The 7,491-nt window shown below is 49.0% G+C and overlaps 1 protein-coding gene across 3 annotated transcripts in view; it reads left to right on the top strand.

Moving 5' to 3' along the window:
• The first annotated feature begins 6,417 nt into the window (after positions 1-6,417).
• Positions 6,418-7,491, top strand: part of LOC311119037 (mothers against decapentaplegic homolog 9-like) — a 33,927-nt gene continuing 32,853 nt past the window's right edge. For all 3 annotated transcript variants that reach the window (XM_084193794.1, XM_084193795.1, XM_084193793.1), the window contains exon 1: positions 6,418-6,768. The gene's annotated coding sequence lies outside the window, so the exon portion shown is untranslated. The remainder of the gene's footprint in view (positions 6,769-7,491) is intronic.

Here is a 7,491-nt window from a genome sequence, read left to right as displayed (position 1 = left end):
CTCTGGTCTAAAGTAGTGCACTATACAGGGAATAGGGTGCCATTCTCTGGTCTAAAGTAGTGCACTATACAGGGAATAGGGTGCCATTCTCTGGTCTAAAGTAGTGCACTATATAGGGAATAGGGTGCCATTCTCTGGTCTAAAGTAGTGCACTATACAGGGAATAGGGTGCCATTTGGGATGCATGCACGCAGAGTGTTCTTGCGGTCTGACTAAATGATGTCTCTCTGTCATTAAATGTGTTCTACTGCGAGGCTGAGGTTTGGTGCAGGGCCCAATAATAATGCGGATGTCTCCGCCTCCGCGAGTCCAGGGGAGTGCATCCTGTCTGCCTCTCGCCCTCTCTCTCCCCCCTCTCTCTGCCCGCTCTCTCTTTCCTCTCCCCCTCTCTCGCCCCCCTCTCTCTGCCCGCTCTCTCTTTCCTCTCCCCCTCTCTCTCCCCCTTCTCTCTGCCTGCTCTCTCTTTCCTCTCCCCCCTCTCTATGTCCCTCTCAATTCAATTCAATTTCAATTTAAGGGCTTTATTGGAATGGGAAACGTATGTTAACATTGCCATAGCAAGTGAAGTAGATAATAAACACAAGTGAAATAAACAATAAATACACTGCTCAAAAAAATAAAGGGAACACTTAAACAACACAATGTAACTCCAAGTCAATCACACTTCTGTGAAATCAAACTGTCCACTTAGGAAGCAACACTGATTGACAATAAATGTCACATGCTGTTGTGCAAATGGAATAGACAACAGGTGGAAATTATAGGCAATTAGCAAGACACCCCCAATAAAGGACTGATTTTGCAGTTGGTGACCACAGACCACTTCTCAGTTCCTATGCTTCCTGGCTGATGTTTTGGTCACTTTTGAATGCTGGCGGTGCTTTCACTCTAGTGGTAGCATGAGACGGAGTCTACAACCCACACAAGTGGCTCAGGTAGTGCAGCTCATCCAGGATGGCACATCAATGCGAGCTGTGGCAAGAAGGTTTGCTGTGTCAGTCAGCGTAGTGTCCAGAGCATGGAGGCGCTACCAGGAGACAGGCCAGTACATCAGGAGACGTGGAGGAGGCCGTAGGAGGGCAACAACCCAGCAGCAGGACTGCTACCTCCGCCTTTGTGCAAGGAGGAGCAGGAGGAGCACTGCCAGAGCCCTGCAAAACGACCTCCAGCAGGCCACAAATGTGCATGTGTCTGCTCAAACGGTCAGAAACAGACTCCATGAGGGTGGTATGAGGGCCCGACGTCCACAGGTGGGGGTTGTGCTTACAGCCCAACACCGTGCAGGACGTTTGGCATTTGCCAGAGAACACCAAGATTGGCAAATTCGCCACTGGCGCTCTGTGCTCTTCACAGATGAAAGCAGGTTCACACTGAGCACGTGACAGACGTGACAGAGTCTGGAGACGCCGTGGAGAACGTTCTGCAGCCTGCAACATCCTCCAGCATGACCGGTTTGGCGGTGGGTCAGTCATGGTGTGGGGTGGCATTTCTTTGGGGGGCCGCACAGCCCTCCATGTGCTCGCCAGAGGTAGCCTGACTGCCATTAGGTACCGAGATGAGATCCTCAGACCCCTTGTGAGACCATATGCTGGTGCGGTTGGCCCTGGGTTCCTCCTAATGAAAGACAATGCTAGACCTCATGTGGCTGGAGTGTGTCAGCAGTTCCTGCAAGAGGAAGGCATTGATGCTATGGACTGGCCCGCCCGTTCCCCAGACCTGAATCCAATTGAGCACATCTGGGACATCATGTCTCGCTCCATCCACCAACGCCACGTTGCACCACAGACTGTCCAGGAGTTGGCGGATGCTTTGGTCCAGGTCTGGGAGGAGATCCCTCAGGAGACCATCCGCCACCTCATCAGGAGCATGCCCAGGCGTTGTAGGGAGGTCATACAGGCACGTGGAGGCCACACACACTACTGAGCCTCATTTTGACTTGTTTTAAGGACATTACATCAAAGTTGGATCAGCCTGTAGTGTGGTTTTCCACTTTAATTTTGAGGGTGAGTCCAAATCCAGACCTCCATGGGTTGATACATTTGATTTCCATTGATAATTTTTGTGTGATTTTGTTGTCAGCACATTCAACTATGTAAAGAAAAAAGTATTTAATAAGATTATTTCATTCATTCAGATCTAGGATGTGTTATTTTAGTGTTCCTTTCATTTTTTTTAGCAGTGTATTAACAGTAAACATTACACTCAGAAGTTCCAAAAGAATAAAGACATTTCAAATGTCATATTATGTCTATATACAGTGTTGTAACAATGTGCAAATAGTTAAAGTACAAATGGGAAGATAAATAAACATAAATATGGGTTGTATTTACAATGGTGTTTGTTCTTCACTGGTTGCCCTTTTCTTGTGGCAACAGGTCACAAATCTTGCAGCTGTGATGGCACACTGTGGTTTTTTCACCCAGTAGATAAGGGAGTTTATCAAAATGGGGTTTGTTTTCAAATTCTTTGTGGATCTCTGTAATCTGAGGGATATATGTGTCTCTAATATGGTCACACATTTGGCAGGAGGTTAGGAAGTGCAGCTCAGTTTCCACCTCGTTTTGTGGGCAGTGTGCACATAGCCTGTCTTCTCTTGAGAGCCAGGTCTGCCTACGGGGCCTTTCTCAATAGCAAGGCTATGCTCACTGAGTCTGTACATAGTCAAAGCTTTCCTTAAGTTTGGGTCAGTCACAGTGGTCAGGTATTCTGCCACTGTGTACTCTCTGTTTAGAGCCAAATAGCATTCTAGTTTGCTCTGTTTTTTTGTTAATTCTTTCCAATGTGTCAAGTAATTCTCTATTTGTTTTCTCATGATTTGGTTGGGTCTAATTGTGTTGTTTTCCTTCTCTCTGTCTCCCTCTCTCTGTCCCTCTCTCTCCCTCTCTCTCCCCCTCTCTGTCCCTCTCTCTTCCCCCTCTCTCTTTCCTCTCCCCCCTCTCTCTTTCCTCTCCCCTCTCTCTTTCCTCTCCCCCTCTCTCCCCCTCTCTCTCCCTCTCTCTGTCCCTCTCTCTCCCCCTCTCTGTCCCTCTCTCTTCCCCCTCTCTCTTTCCTCTCCCCCTCTCTCTTTCCTCTCCCCCCTCTCTCTTTCCTCTCCCCCTCTCTCTTACCTCTCCCCCCTCTCTCTCTCCCTCTTTCTGTCCTTCTCTCTCCCTCTTTCTCTCCCTCTCTGTCCCTCTCTCTGTCTCTCTCTCAGCCCCTCTCTCTTCCCCTCTCTCTTTCATCTTCCCCCTCTCTCTGCCCTTTCTCTCTTTCCTCTCCCCCTCTCTCTTTCCTATCCCCCCTCTCTCTCCCTCTCTCTGTTCCTCTCTCCCCCTCTCTCTCTCCTCTCCCCCTCTCTCTCTCCCTCTCTCTGCCCCCTCTCTCTCTCATCCTCTCTCTTTCCTCTCTCCCACTCTTTGCCCCCTCTCTCTTTCCTCTCCCCCTCTCTCTCGCCCTCTCTCTGCCCCCTCTCTCTTTCCTCTCCCCCTCTCTCTTTCCTCTCCCCCTCTCTATTCCCTCTCTCCCTCTCTCTGCCCCCTCTCTCTTTCCTCTCCCCCCTCTCTCTCTCCCTCTTTCTGTCCTTCTCTCTCCCTATCTCTGTCCCTCTCTCAGCCCCTCTCTCTTTCCCTCTCGCTTTCCTCTTCCCCCTCTCTCTGCCCCTTCTCTCTTTCCTCTACCCCCTCTCTCTCTCCCTCTCTCTTTTCTCTCCCCCCTCTCTCTCCCGCACTCTCTTTCCTCTCCCCCTCTCTCTTTCCTGTCCCCCTCTCTTTCCTCTCCCCCCTCTCTCTCTACCTCTCTCTGTCGCTCTCTCTCCCTCTCTCTGTCCCTCTCTCTCCCTCTCTCCCTCTCTCTGACCTCTCTCTCCCTCTCTCTGTCCCTCTCTCTCCCTCTCTCTGTCCCTCTCTCAGCCCCTCTCTCTTTGCCTCTTCCCCCTCTCTCTGCCCCCTCTCTCTTTCCTCTACCCCCTCTCTCTCTTCCTCTCTCTTCCCCCCCTCCCCCGCTCTCTGCTGCGCTCTCTTTCCTTTCCCCCTCTCTCTTTCCTGTCCCCCTCTCTCTTTCATCTCCCTCTCTCTCTCTCTCTCTCCCTCTCTCTGTTCCTCTCTCTCCCTCTCTCTGCTCCTCTCTCTTTCCTCTCCCCCTCTCTCCCTCTCTCTGTTCCTCTCTCTCCCTCTCTCTCTCATCCTCTCTCTTTCCTCTCTCCCACTCTCTGCCCCCTCTCCCTTCCTCTCCCCCTCTCTCTCTCCTTCTCTCTGTCCCTCTCTCTCCCTTTCTCTGTCCCTCTCTCTCCCTCTCTTCCCCTCTCTCTTTCCTGTCCCCCTCTCTCTTTCATCTCCCTCTCTCTCTCTCTCTCTCCCTCTCTCTGTTCCTCTCTCTCCCTCTCTCTGCCCCTCTCTCTTTCCTCTCCCCCTCTCTCCCTCTCTCTTCCCCCTCTCTCTCTCATCCTCTCTATTCCCTCTCTCCCTCTCTCTGTCCCTCTCTCTCCCTCTAGCTGTCCCTCTCTCTCCCTCTAGCTGTCCCTCTCTCAGCCCCTCTCTCTTTGCCTCTTCCCCCTCTCTCTGCCCCCTCTCTCTTTCCTCTACCCCTTTCTCTCTCCCTCTCTCTTTCCCCCCTCTCCCGCTCTCTGTCGCGCTCTCTTTCCTCTCCCCCTCTCTCTTTCCTCTCTCTGCCCCCTATCTCTCTCCCTCTCTCTGTCCCTCTCCCCCCTCTATTCCCTTTCTCCCTCTCTCTGCCCCTCTCTCTTTCTTCTCCCTCTCTCTGTCCCTCTACATTTACATTTTAGTCATTTAGCAGACGCTCTTATCTCTCTCTCTCTCTCTCTCTCCCTCTCTCTTTCCTCTCCCCCCTCATTGGTTTAGCCTAGTCAGTGTATTAGTCAGTGTATTTATGCACTTAATTTTATATCTTAAATAGCCAAGTTTCTATGCAAAGGGGATGAAGAGAGATGAGAAATATTTGTGAACTGTTTCATACAGGGATGACACACACTTTCAATGCATGTTGCGCGCTCCTCAGTTAGGGTATACCTTGAATCACGACATGCTGACAGGTCTCCTGATCTCCTTTTTACAGTCTGCTCTGGTCTGGACGATCCGTCCGAGTCCGAGAAATATGATTTGAGAGAATCCCTCGAAATGGATGCGCTTAATATTGGAAGTATTGTTACGTTCCACAACAGTTGTTGTAAACTGTGAAAATGTCAAACTTCTAGACTCGCTGTCGCCAGCCGGGCTTGCGTCATTAACTGGACAAGTCACGGCACTCACACAATACCGGGTGTATCCATCCGCAATGAAAAATAGTCTGAGTGAGGCGTCTCTAAACTAGGCTGCTGCAAACTACTATCGCTTGTTCATAGAAAATGTCTGCTTGAAGATTTTTTTTTTGTAGGAAAAGGCTATTCATTATTTTAGAATATTGTCATAGTATATAAACTATTATAAAGCACAGGTGCTTTTGTTTCAGTGTTATAGTATAGCCCCGCTTACACCTGATTCCTACTTGCGTCCTTTGACCACATTCCGATTGTGCCGACCTTTTTAGACAAGTGTAGACAATCAAAAGACACATTGCGATCAGATCATCCCACCTTCGGAGGTACTCAGACACGCATTGTGTCTGGATATCTCACAAGTGTAGACAGATCTGGACGGAGAAACCATTTAAATCATACTTTTTCCCATTCTCTAACGCACACACACACGCGCGCACACGCACACACACACACACACACACACACACACACACACACACAGCTGCGCTCTCTAGCCCGCACCGCCTCTCCAGCAACCTGGAATTGAAGAATATAATAAAGTTGTTGTGTTGTTTCCCACGGGGGGCCAGTATAAAAAAATAAAAATAATGTACGCACTCACTAACTGTAAGTCGCTCTGGATAAGAGCGTCTGCTAAATGACTAAAATGTAAAATGTGTTGGCCATTTCACACATCAAAACGGAACAACATAGAGAGACAGAGATTGATAAGTGAAAAAAATAATGTTTTGAAACCTTTTTTTGAATTCTGACCAAAAAAATGAAATGGAACCGGTGTCTGAGTCAATCAGTGTCCGACTCTATAGTACTCAACCATATAGATTCACTCTATACCAGGTAAATATATGGTGTTTAACATGGGCAATAGAATTACAATGATCTGTGCAATGTTGCAGATAGCTTTAGGATGAGCAGCACACACACACACACACACACACACACACACATACACATACACACACACACACAGAGAGAGAGAGAGAGAGAAAACACACACACACACCACTGCTGACTCTCTGTCTGTCTGAATCTCTCTTAAATCCTGGGAAAGTTCCAGGGGCAGGCAGGCTGCGGAGGGATCTGGCACACAGGCGCTGCGGCTCCAGCCTGTCTGACGCCGGGGTTGTGGCGCTCGGCCCCGGCTCGCAGAGGCTCCAGGGCTCCTAGCAAGCACGCTCCACACCTACTGACTGCTCTCTCTGCTCTGCTCTGCTCTGCTCTGCGCTGCGCTCAACTGGCCAGCTAGATATCACACACACACTCAGGCAATTACACACACACACACACACACACACACACACACACACACACACACACACACACACACACACACACACACACACACACACACACACACACACACACACACACAGACACACACACACACACACAGACACACACACACACACACACAGACAGACAGACACAAACACAAACACGCACGCGTGGGGACAGGGATCATCCCTCATTCACAACAACCATGCAGTGTGTATTTGAATGGACATCACACCGCAGAGGTAAGAGACAGAATATTATATATTATTTTTTTGGGGGGGGGTATTAATAACTTTAATTTGTGGATCCTCTAGTGTTGGTTGATTACAACAGACATGAGCACGTTAAATAAATGTTGTTTTGGGATTGTAGGTCAAACATGTAGACAATGTAAACATGACAAGGATTTTCAGATTCTGATGCACTTTTATTTTTTTATTGGATGTTTTAGGCCAATCTCAATCTTTAGGTCCTGTATTTAATAGGCCTAGTGCGCTTAGGTTGTAATGTGTTTTAATCAGAAGTCATCGCGCCATTTCAAAGCGTGGTGGGCTACAGAGGAAAACAAGTATTGTGAAATAGCAGAAGAGATTGTGATGGTAATATGTAACCCAGTTTACCACTAGGTTGGAAAGCGGTGTGTTTGTGTGACCGTGTTGTTTACCTTGTCGCTCTGTGAAGGTGTTCAGAGGGAGAGGACCTCAACATCATGTACAGAAAGAAACGTCGTAGTAGTAAAAGGACACTGGTGTGTTTATATTCGGGGGGAGGGAGGGGGGGGGGGGGGGTGATGATAAAGCATTAGGTAATTAAGCATTATCTGAGCCTGTAGACCGAGTGACGCCAGTTTCAAAAAAGGAGTCAAGACAGGCAGAGCGGAACAGACGCACTGGTGCCGTGCCGCCGCATTCAAGTGCAGTGAGCGGTGAGCAGTTGTAGTGTCAGCTAGTGCGCCGCAGCTGCCA

Source organism: Coregonus lavaretus (genome assembly GCF_964263955.1).
Source record: "Coregonus lavaretus genome assembly, contig: HAP1_SCAFFOLD_513, whole genome shotgun sequence".
NCBI classification, from domain to species: domain Eukaryota; kingdom Metazoa; phylum Chordata; class Actinopteri; order Salmoniformes; family Salmonidae; genus Coregonus; species Coregonus lavaretus.
This window is presented reverse-complemented; position numbering and strand designations above follow the sequence as displayed.